Source organism: Belonocnema kinseyi, chromosome 8, assembly GCF_010883055.1.
Source record: "Belonocnema kinseyi isolate 2016_QV_RU_SX_M_011 chromosome 8, B_treatae_v1, whole genome shotgun sequence".
Classification (NCBI taxonomy): Eukaryota; Metazoa; Arthropoda; class Insecta; order Hymenoptera; family Cynipidae; genus Belonocnema; species Belonocnema kinseyi.
In genome coordinates this window covers 87,116,511-87,127,276 of record NC_046664.1, presented here as the reverse complement: position 1 = coordinate 87,127,276, position 10,766 = coordinate 87,116,511, and positions in this window count along the sequence as shown.

Here is a 10,766-nt window from a genome sequence, read left to right as displayed (position 1 = left end):
AAATATTTGATCCGTACATGACCTTCCTGGCATAAACCCACTTTGGACTTCCCAAATCTTTTCTTCTGTTATTTTCATTACCCTACGAATAAGTATTTTTGAGTATATTTTACTTACGGTTTTTAATAAGCTAATCCCTCTGTAATTAATTATAATAATACCATTTGTCGTTTAACTTATTAATCGCATGAGTTGACTCAGTTTTTTATTTATATTCCGAAATAAGATTTTCAAAATGCATTAACGTCACATTAATTTAATTAATTCAATAATGAATTAATTTACTTATGTTTTAGAAAATAGAAGAAACTCACATTGAACAATGAATACACAAATCAGACGTATTCAACACGCTTAAAACTTTTGTTTAACATGCGCAGAAGTAATTGAATTGTCAAATAATTAATTAAATGGGTTTTCCATAAAAATTAAAACATAACTCTTTTTTGCCCATTTAAAGCCTTATACAATGTTTATGTATAGCTTTTAAATTAAAACTTACCCTGTGAACTTTATTTTTGCTCAAACCTTTCATAGTTGTAGTCCTTTTTTCGATCTAATTATAAAGTGCGAAATTTGTTTTTCGAATTTCAGCACTTTAGAGGTTTTGTTAATTTTCTCGGATAAGAAATAACTCGTAGACAAAACGGATATTTTCGTACTTCAGCATAAAGAATCAAGAAAGGGCTACAACTGTGAAAAATCTGACAAAAAATGAATGTTTCAAAGTAAGTTTTATCGAGAAGAACAAAATGATTATATTTTAGTTTTTGCTAAAGCACAATTTTCTTTAATTATTTCCCAATAAAGTTACTTTTGCATTTTAAAACCAGTTAAATACTGATGTCTGAATATTGCTTGCAAAGATCGTATAATTACACAAATATTTTTGAGTAGATAAACGATTCTATTCTCATGACAGGTTTCATTTTACATTTTCATCATTTATGATTGAGAAAGTATTAGAATTGTCGGAAATTTGACATCACACTTTTTCAACGGATCTCAACGTTTCGAGACCCCCTCAATCCGAAAATCAGGTTTTCACGATGGCGTCTGTCTGTCTGTCCGTCCGCCCGTTCGTCCGTCCGTAAACACGATAACTCTCGAAAAAATGAACGAATCAAATTCAACTTTGGCACAACTTTTTTAGGTCCTAAAAGAAAGGATGAGTTCGTGAACTAGCCATTTTTGATAAAAATTCAAAAAGTGAGCGCATTTTGAAAATATTTAAAACAACTTTTTTTTGAATTTGAAAATTCTATGTACGGATATTTGTAGTATTAAAAAGAACAAACAATTTATCCTTATGACTTTTTTCAAGAAAAGGAAAACATTGATTTTTGAAAGCCCTACAAGATTATCATAACCAATTTTTGGATTTTCTTCAAAAATCGAAAATTCAAATTTTGATTGCACAAAAAATAATCGAAAATACAAAAATCTATTTTGTGGACAAATTATGTAGGATACGAAGAAAGATTTGTTTTATTTGTGAAAAATAACGTTGAAAAAAAAAAATAAAATAAAAAAAAAATGTGTGGAAAAACGACGAAAGTTACGAGAAAAAAATCCAGTAAAACCTGTTTACAAATGTCTGTCGGAAATCGAGCTCGCAGCGCGAGTATCACGATGAGAATGTGTATCTCAAAGCCTACAGAGCTTTGAGAAACTTAATATTTGACTATACTTAATTAAGTAGACAATTCAGAATATGAAGACGCATATAAATACTGCCATCTAAAAGAGATCTTTTTGATAAAGTTTTTTTCAAGCATTCCAAATGCAAAGAATAAATATCCGAGCGCGAAGCGCGAGGTGTAATTACGTTCGAGTGCGAAACGCGAGATTTAACCTTCGCGCGCACTAGGCGCGCTCAAACTCGCGAGCCGCGTGCGCAGCGCGCAATGAGAATATGCCCGCGAGGCGGGCAGATTTTTGTATTACCGGTAGTTGATTTAAGTCTCTTTTTTTGTCTCTTTTTGTGTTCAATAATTGTCTAAGATCTCTTTATTATTAGTATGCTTATTTAAAAAAATCACGATTTAATTTTATCAACGCAATTGCCAGAACCAGCTCACCAAAAATGTCGTTTTATAAAATACTATGTAATCAGACAGCATTAGTCAATTTTTTTGATAATTTTTAGTAACAAATAAATAATTCTCTCTATTCTTAATACATCCATTGGTGGTTTTAAACCAAATTCCATGAAAACAGAGTGTAAGTGTCTCTATAATTCTCCCATTTACAAAAAAGTCAATCTCGTCACAAATTGTTTCCATTATATAAAATCGAACAATAACGTGATTAAAAATTGTATTTCCGCGCTGTTTTTGTCATTCAATTATAGATCAATATAACTGGAAAGTGGGCAGTTTATAAGTATTTTTACAAATGGTACAAATATTCCGATTTAATTCTGTAAACTGCTTTATACTGATTTAAAGGTATAAAGAGATTTCAAACCTGGATTGGACTAATCAGAGAATTTTACAATTTAGCTGAATATTCACTGATGAGTGCAATCTTTGCTGATTTGATATAATGTTCAATTTTTCATTTATTCAAATTTCGACATTAGCTACTCTACTTTCTTAACATCAATCAAAGAAATGGTACTGAGAATCAGTAAATCAATATTCGCATTCTCATTGAGTGAAATACCACTGAATGCCAATATCACTGAAAATCAGTCATTCTTAGAAATTTCCATTTTTGATGTAAAATTAAGAATCAGCAATCCCAAAAATCCCTTTATATTAAGTTTCGCCAATAATAATTTTCTAATTTCAACATCAAATTCGATTCTAACGACCCCAAAACCTTTTTTTACCATGTTTCATGTCAGATCCGTAACTGGTCTTCGTTGCACCCGGTGCGACTTAATAATTTGACACCCTCCACCCAAACGCAACTGGACAATGTTTGGTTTCTTTGGTCCCGTTTGCGCCCTTTCACGACCCGCGCCCGGTACCGGGGCACCGACGGAACCACCCTAGTTACGTCTTGTTTTATGTACAAATACGTTACAATTTTAAAATGTTGGCCGCCATATTGAATATGCAAATTTTGAATTTTTAAATTTTGATATTAAATTCTAAATCATTTTTGAATGCATTAATGGGTGAATCAGTGAAGACACTATTTCTTAGTGAATCATTGATTTAAATTTACTCTGCAAATAAAAAAAAATTAAGTCCGTGATATTTCACTGTTTTCAAAAGTAATGAAAGTATAAATGCCATCACACTGAATCAAGTCAGTATGATTTTCACTGTTTCACAGTAAGATGTCACTCAATATAAGTTGAGTTCGCAATGAAGTTAATCAGTAAAACTCATAATTCAGCGATTAAATGCAGTGAAAGTGTCATTGCTATTCAGTGATATCTCAATATTAATCAACACAAATGTTTACTGATTTGTATCAGTGAGCAATTTTTCACGGATTCAAATGTAGATAGTAGAGAATAAGCTTTGCATCTCAACTTGTAACTGAACTTGCCTTATTTAAGCTCCTTATAAAATAAAGAAAGATTTAGACACAGGGCAAAAATATTATTCCTTGCACATGGCTTGCTATAAGTATTTATAACCGCGGCATCGAAATTGCCACCCTTGTAGTTCTTTTCAGACCTGGAAGACATGCTTTGTCTTGTAAACACCACCAGATTTCACTTTTGTTCAAAGTGACTTTCAAGAGCAACTCGTTCACTATCTATTTCTCGATCAGCCAGGTGAACCCTATCACCCCTCGAACGAAACGATCAACACCCATTGTCGACACGTCAGCAGTCTCGACACCGACTTTTTCCAAGGCTTAATAATGGCTTTGGAGCCTGGGATCTCGATGCAAATTCGCCGTCCCGTGACGTCGACAATTTATCTTGACAAGTAAAAAACGATTCGGCCAAGAAAGGTAAAGGGAAGTAGCATACAAGATTCTCTAGAGAGTTCTAGAGGCTTCAATCTGGAATTCCAGGCCTGTTTAGGAGGTATGGGTCTTGTGGACAAGGGAGGAAACGAGAAATGCGATTAACTGACCACCGCAGGGTGAATTGCGGTGATCTACTCAAGGGGTGGCTGCATCATGTCAAGGGTTCGACATGGTCCGAGAGGGTCGGTCGTGGTTCTAGTGGAGCGATTGCCCTAAGAGCAGAACCCTGCTTTCTATATGAAACGAGTCGGTCCACCGTCGCCGTGTAAACGAGTTAAGTCCCGTAATACGGTTAGGCTGATTGGTTGTACAATTAGGAAGCAATTACACCGGGAACGAGTTTATGTGGCCAAAGGCCTCACCGCATTGCACCCCAATTCACCCTGGAGCATTTCCATCGATAGATCCCTGTCCTTTCCCTATTCCTGTCCTTCCTCACGAAAACTACTTCCGAAAACAAACATTTTTTCGCCCCTTCCAGCGACTTTAATAAATCAATACCTGATCACCTCGTTCCGGTAATCTGGTGGATTTACTGAATTAGGGAGATTTATCCTTGAAACGCGTCAAGCAAAGTGAGGTAACTGACAATCTATATTTTCGTCAAAAACCAATTTAATCACGAGTACTTAACTGCTGCCGAACCAGATTAATCATTATTCCTAAAATAAAACTAGTAATATTTCACTGTAAATTCGTTCGAAATTCCTTATTCGTTTAGTTTTCTTGGTAATTTTTGAAATGTTAAATATTCTTCTATTCAAGTATAATATACATATATACCAAGTCTTTTTATACAAATTTTTCAAAAATGTGCAACAGAATCTACATTTCCACTATTTTTGATAAATCATTTAGGCCATAAGAAATAAAAATTTTCAATTGTAATGCAAATAATTGTATCAATAATAAATTGTAACTATTCAAGGATCGCATAACGATGTTCATCAGCAGTCCCAACATATCTTCTATCCAAAATATCCAGCATGCAGCTCTTGCGTATATAAGGGTACATTCTTCCAGTGCACGCACCCGTCCTCTTTCTTTCTTTCCTCACTCGTCACGCCAACAAAGGGCACATGCGAATCATCCCCCGATTTGGTTTGAGCCCGATGATTTCTCTTCTTTTCACTGCCGCTAATCGATTATTACGGCTGATACTTTCTTGAACGAGTCTCTTTTGCCAAGCCGCATTGTGATTCGTAGAGCCAAAGGCTGAAATAAATTGTGTTGTACAAATACCCATAAATAATACGGACATGGGGTGAGAACGGAGTCCCTGTTGTATATATAACATAAGGAGAAGTACAAGTGAACCGATAATGCTTTGCGGGATTTTGTCTGAGGAATGAGGTCGTTTTTTCATTTGTACTATTTTATACCACAGGCTGGTCGATTTGATTGAGCGAGCCCAAAGACCCGCAGTGAACCAAGTCTTGGATGGATGAGATTCTCACGGCCAATTTCACGTCGAATTTATTTTTGGTAAGAATTTTTCCTTTTTCTTCTGACCATTTGGTATATAGGTTTCAATACAACACCGGCTTATCATTAATTAAAAAAATGTTATAAAATAAAAATATCATTAAGACTATTCGAAATGTTTATCTAAGAGAGTTTATAACGGGATGTGAATCAGACATTCAGAAAAAAAATTCAAATAAGTCTAATAAAATTTCCACAATTAATTTAATATATATTTTAATGCATAAAATGCGCTCGACGTTTTAACTTAAATTTTAAAGGCGATGGATAATTTTAATTCGGAATTTTCCAAAGTTGATGAATTGATAATTACTATATGATGAATTTTCAACATTTCAGTTCTCGTTCTGAAGCCTCTCAATTGAGGAACGATAACTTCTGCCAGTGAATAAATATTTAAAGACTTTAGTACAGATATTATGCCTGGAAACAGAATTAGAATCTTCATGGATTCTTTACCATAAAATTTTATAAATACTTGAAAAAAATTGAAAAGCCTTAGCGACAATCTATAATTATGACCCCTGAGAAAGGATGATAACAACTACTCAACTCTTAGAAATGATCGATAACAACGTCCAGCAAGGGACAAGAACAATATCTATAATGAGTTACGACCTTAATTAAACTTTAATAACAACTCTTAATCTCAATAACAACCGCAGCTTGATAAATTACAAATTTCAGCAACAGTCTAAAATTATAATCCTGATAACCAACGGACCATATCAAATCTTAAAAACGATCAATAGGAACATCCAGCAACGAGCAATATCAACCCCCAGAAATTAACAACCATCTTCACCTATAGCAGCAGTTATATTGACAGTTAAAAACAATTTTAAGCAACAATAAATAAAAACCTCCACCAAGGAACATTGACAGCCTTCAGCAACGGTATACATTATTATAATCATTAGCAATGAACTGTAACCTGGCAACGATAAGAATTTCAACGATCAACGATTTTTAATATCTTTAACTAAAAATTATTTATAATTTGAAGAATTTTGTTTTCATATTGATATCTTAGACATTTTTGAATTTGTAATGTTTGTGTAAAATATTTTTCGATTATTCGAGTATGCTCGTTTTTAAGAAAAACATGTGTTGCGTCTTAAACATTTTCAATTTGAATCTTAAGAAGATATAAAATATTAAATACACAAAAATAACAAAATTAGGCTCTGTAAATTTAAAACTTTTAATTTTGTTGCCTTTAAAATAAACGTTTTTAAAATGGTGCATCCCAAACTGAATAATTTCAAATTTTAAATCTATAAATCTTCCATTTTTAACTCAATATATTAAAAAGCATATTTTGCCGTATATTAATTTTGAAACTTTTTAGTATGTATCAAAAATTCTTTGGATTTCATAAATATTTAATTACTTTAACGATAAAATATGTCGGAGGAGAGAAATATAATCCTTCGTATAACGCCGGAAGACAATACATGTTTGTAAACATGTTTGAACTTTCTTGAGCTAATTTCAAACTAGAGATTTAAGATTTCATTCTGCATTACTTGTAATTATTTTATCTTATTTTGTTTTAGAGATATCCCATGTGAAGTGAGCGTATTTTTTAAATCTACAGTTTATCAGTTGTCCTTATACTTCTAAAAAGTACTGTATTAGGAAAAATTACCAATGTTTTTTGTACAGTGCCGGATTCTAGTTTAAATGATTCTGATTGGAAATTTATTGTGAGAGATTGCCAGTGTTTTTAGTGACTTCAGAGATCGAAATCGACGCAAACTTATTGCAATTGAATTCCCGCGACGGGGGCAAACTGGCATAATTAAATAACCACTGTCTTACTTTGGATTAAAAATCCATTCATTAATTTCTGTTAGCCTAAGGGCGGCCAATGCCTAAATCCGCCACTGAGTGTATCAACATTGAAAATTGATTAAAATGACTTATCTTCACTTATTGCAAATTTCTTACCGTCGCCCCTTACATCACATATAAGAAATATTAAATTATTTAACCTTCTTGAAATCCATGTACCCCTTTATCGTTATTTTATTTTCTAATGAATGAAACCTTGTTTTGAAAACACCCGATATGGTTGTGATTGGGTTTAGTTGCGGGGAATTGCCTGCCCGTTGAAATCGATTACATACATGGGCACATGCGGGATTCAGGAGGCCCCAAACAAACGAGCAGAGCACACCCCTGGTGTGCATCACCTTTCGTGTTTACACGTTCTACGGGACCCCATAAATAAGCTTGTCCGACACGGTCGCCCGGCAGGAAAACTTGACTAATTGTGAGAAGTCTGCGTTGTTCGTAGTCGAGCGCGATGTGTGGAGGTAGACTCGCTTGTATGGTGTGTATCTAATGCCTCCCCATAACAGCAGAGCTACTCCTTTTCGCGGGAGAAGATATCTCACGAAACGAGCCTTAATGTGCAGCTTAAGCACGTTCCGCGGTTTTTCCTCGGCCGTCCATCATTTTAAGACTAATCTCTTCCACTTGGGTTGCACAGCCGCGTCGTTTTTCTCGGTTCCAGAATCTTGTTTCGGCCTGTGACAGAACTTCCACTCGGACAGACAACCGTCTGGTATGTGCCATTTAACTGCGACGAAATTTTAATAAAAATTCAAAATCATGTGAGTTTTTCTTGGTTCCAGAATCGCGTTCCGGCCTGTTTCAAAACTTCCTCCCGGACGTACAACTAATTCCATCTATTTCCTAAGAAATTAAAGCAGCCCATTATAGTGTAATTTACAAGTTTTTCACGTCTGAAATTTGAGATAAGGTTAACGTGTCCATAATCGGACAGTAGTGGCTAGTAGTGCCGTTCGATACGATACTGTTTCGTGATCGGGTCGGGATCGCGTCGGTTTGTCTCGGGTTGGGATCGTGATTCCGATACCCGATGCAAACAATATTTTTGCGTCTACTCTTATTGTAGTGATATCACCGATTATATTTTCTGTAAAAATTATACTATCCGTTGATATTTGTTTATTTGATAAGTCAAATATATGAACAAATTCACATTTTAGGAGTTTGAAGCAAAATGAAACCAATTTTCATCTAATTTTATTACAATTATATATTCTGAAACAATTTTGTCATGAATTAAAATTTGTTAATTTTACGAACAAATTATAGAAACAAATGCACATTTTCGGCATTTCAAGCAAAAATAAATTGTTTTTCATCTGACCTTGTTCAAATCATTCACAAATTTAGTTATGCATCAACATTTTTATAATTTTACGAACAAATTATAGAAGCAAATACACATTTTCAGCATTTTCAAGCAAAAATAAATCGTTTTTTCATCTGACATTGTTCAAATCATTCACAAATTTAGTTATGCATTTGTTAATTTCACGAACAAATTATATACACAAATGCACATTTTCGGCTTTTTTAAGCAAAAATAAATCGTTTTTTTTTTACCTTGCTCAAATCCTTTACAAATTTAGTTATACAATTGTTAATTTTACGAACAAATTATATAAACAAAATTTAAGTACATATTCAGGTTGAGTATATTCATGAATTTATTTTAAATTCGTATTTTGGGTTAAATATTTAAGCATTCCAGTTATATAATTATAATTTTTGTTCAAAATTCATATTTTTGGTTGAAAATAAAACTATTCCATTTTTTGTTGAGAGCTGATGTTCTTAGTTTAAAATTTAACTATTTTGTTGAAAATTGATAATTTAAGTTAAAAATTCGACTATGTGTTTAGTTGATAATTCATGTAATTTGTAGAGAAATATTCTTTTTCTGGTAGAAAGTTAATCTTTTTAGTTTATGATTCTTTAATTTAGTTAGAAATTTGTCAGTTTAGTTGAAAAGTGATTATTCAAACTAGTTATAGAAAAATGTTTCTGGACACTTTTTTCTATTTCGAGTTGTTTTTGAGATTTTTGCGAAAACATGTGTACATAATATAGAATAATATAATTTTATATTATTTAAAATGTAAGTAAGTATTGTAAGTATAAGTGTAAAGTAAAAATATAAAGCACATGAATAAAAAATGACAAAAAATTATTACTGATAAGTATAAGTATAAATAATATACATTTAAGAGATTTAACAACTTATTGGTGAAAGAATCATGAAATTAGAAAGAATTGAGAGTATCAATTATTTCAAAAGTAACGACTTCGAAGGAAAAAGTTTGATATGTATAAGTTGTTGAAATTATTAAATTATGTTCTTCTTAGTTTTTCATGACACGTTTTATGCATATTTACAAAAAATCGAAAATTACGGAAGATAGAAGAAAATTCCAAGAAATATTTTTCTACAACTTTTTTTGAGAAACCGTTTTGTTCGTTTGACTTTTTTTTTAGTATATCGTGTTTCTTCGTCGAAAAAAGTGAATTTTCTTGTTTCAGACAAAAAATATCTCTCTTCTCTCCAAAGCACGGGTACAGGACAATATATACTAAAATATTCTCTTTTCATTAGGGCGAATCTAGAAAAAAATCAAGAGAAAGAAATGCTAAGGTTTTTGAGTAGGTTAACTTTGCATATTTTCAGAAAAACCGCCGCTATTTTGTCAATTTTGAATTCTCTTTAATGTTCAACGGATTTTCAACAAAAATGTGGACAATTTTTTCTTAAATATGGACTTGTTTCTGATTTAAGCTGAATCCGGTCGTTCGGAATTATGTTATTTATCATTTTAATTCACTCTTTTTTGTTTAACAATCTAAAGTAATAATATTGGTACACATGACTGTACTTTATAGTCTCACGTCCTTTATTCTAATAGTATTTCGGCTCCAGTAAATATTTGCATATCCTTTAGAATTAAGACTTCAATAGAACTCTTTTTAGGGGTTCTTTTTAGTTTCTTAATACCCCGGTAGATGGGGGACATGAAAAAAGATGTGCAGTCGGTCAAAATTTTCAACTTAATTTTACAAACTAGCACGCCTCATTAGAACTCAGACTTTGGGTTCCTTCAGAACAATTGATCATTTCAACATCATTTTAAGCAAGAGAGGTGTCTTTTTGTGGCAGCTTCTTTGAAACCAAATACGAATTAACGTTTAATTGTGGTAGGTTACCGGTGACAGACTACAGAAATCTGCTTTGCGAAAAAAAGGGGATTTCTTTCTTATCACTCGTTCTTTCTGCATCGTCTTTTAAATTTAATAAAAGTATACCTTCGAGTGTACCACATTTGCCATATAAATAAATTCGCGCGAATAAATGAAAACTACACCCGTAACATATTTTTGGCACACATTTTACCTTAATTTATAGCAGTCTTATAATGCTGAGTATTCTTTTGAAATCAAGTGACATAAAACGCCTCAGCCGTAAAGCTGTTACAATTTTGCAGATAAGT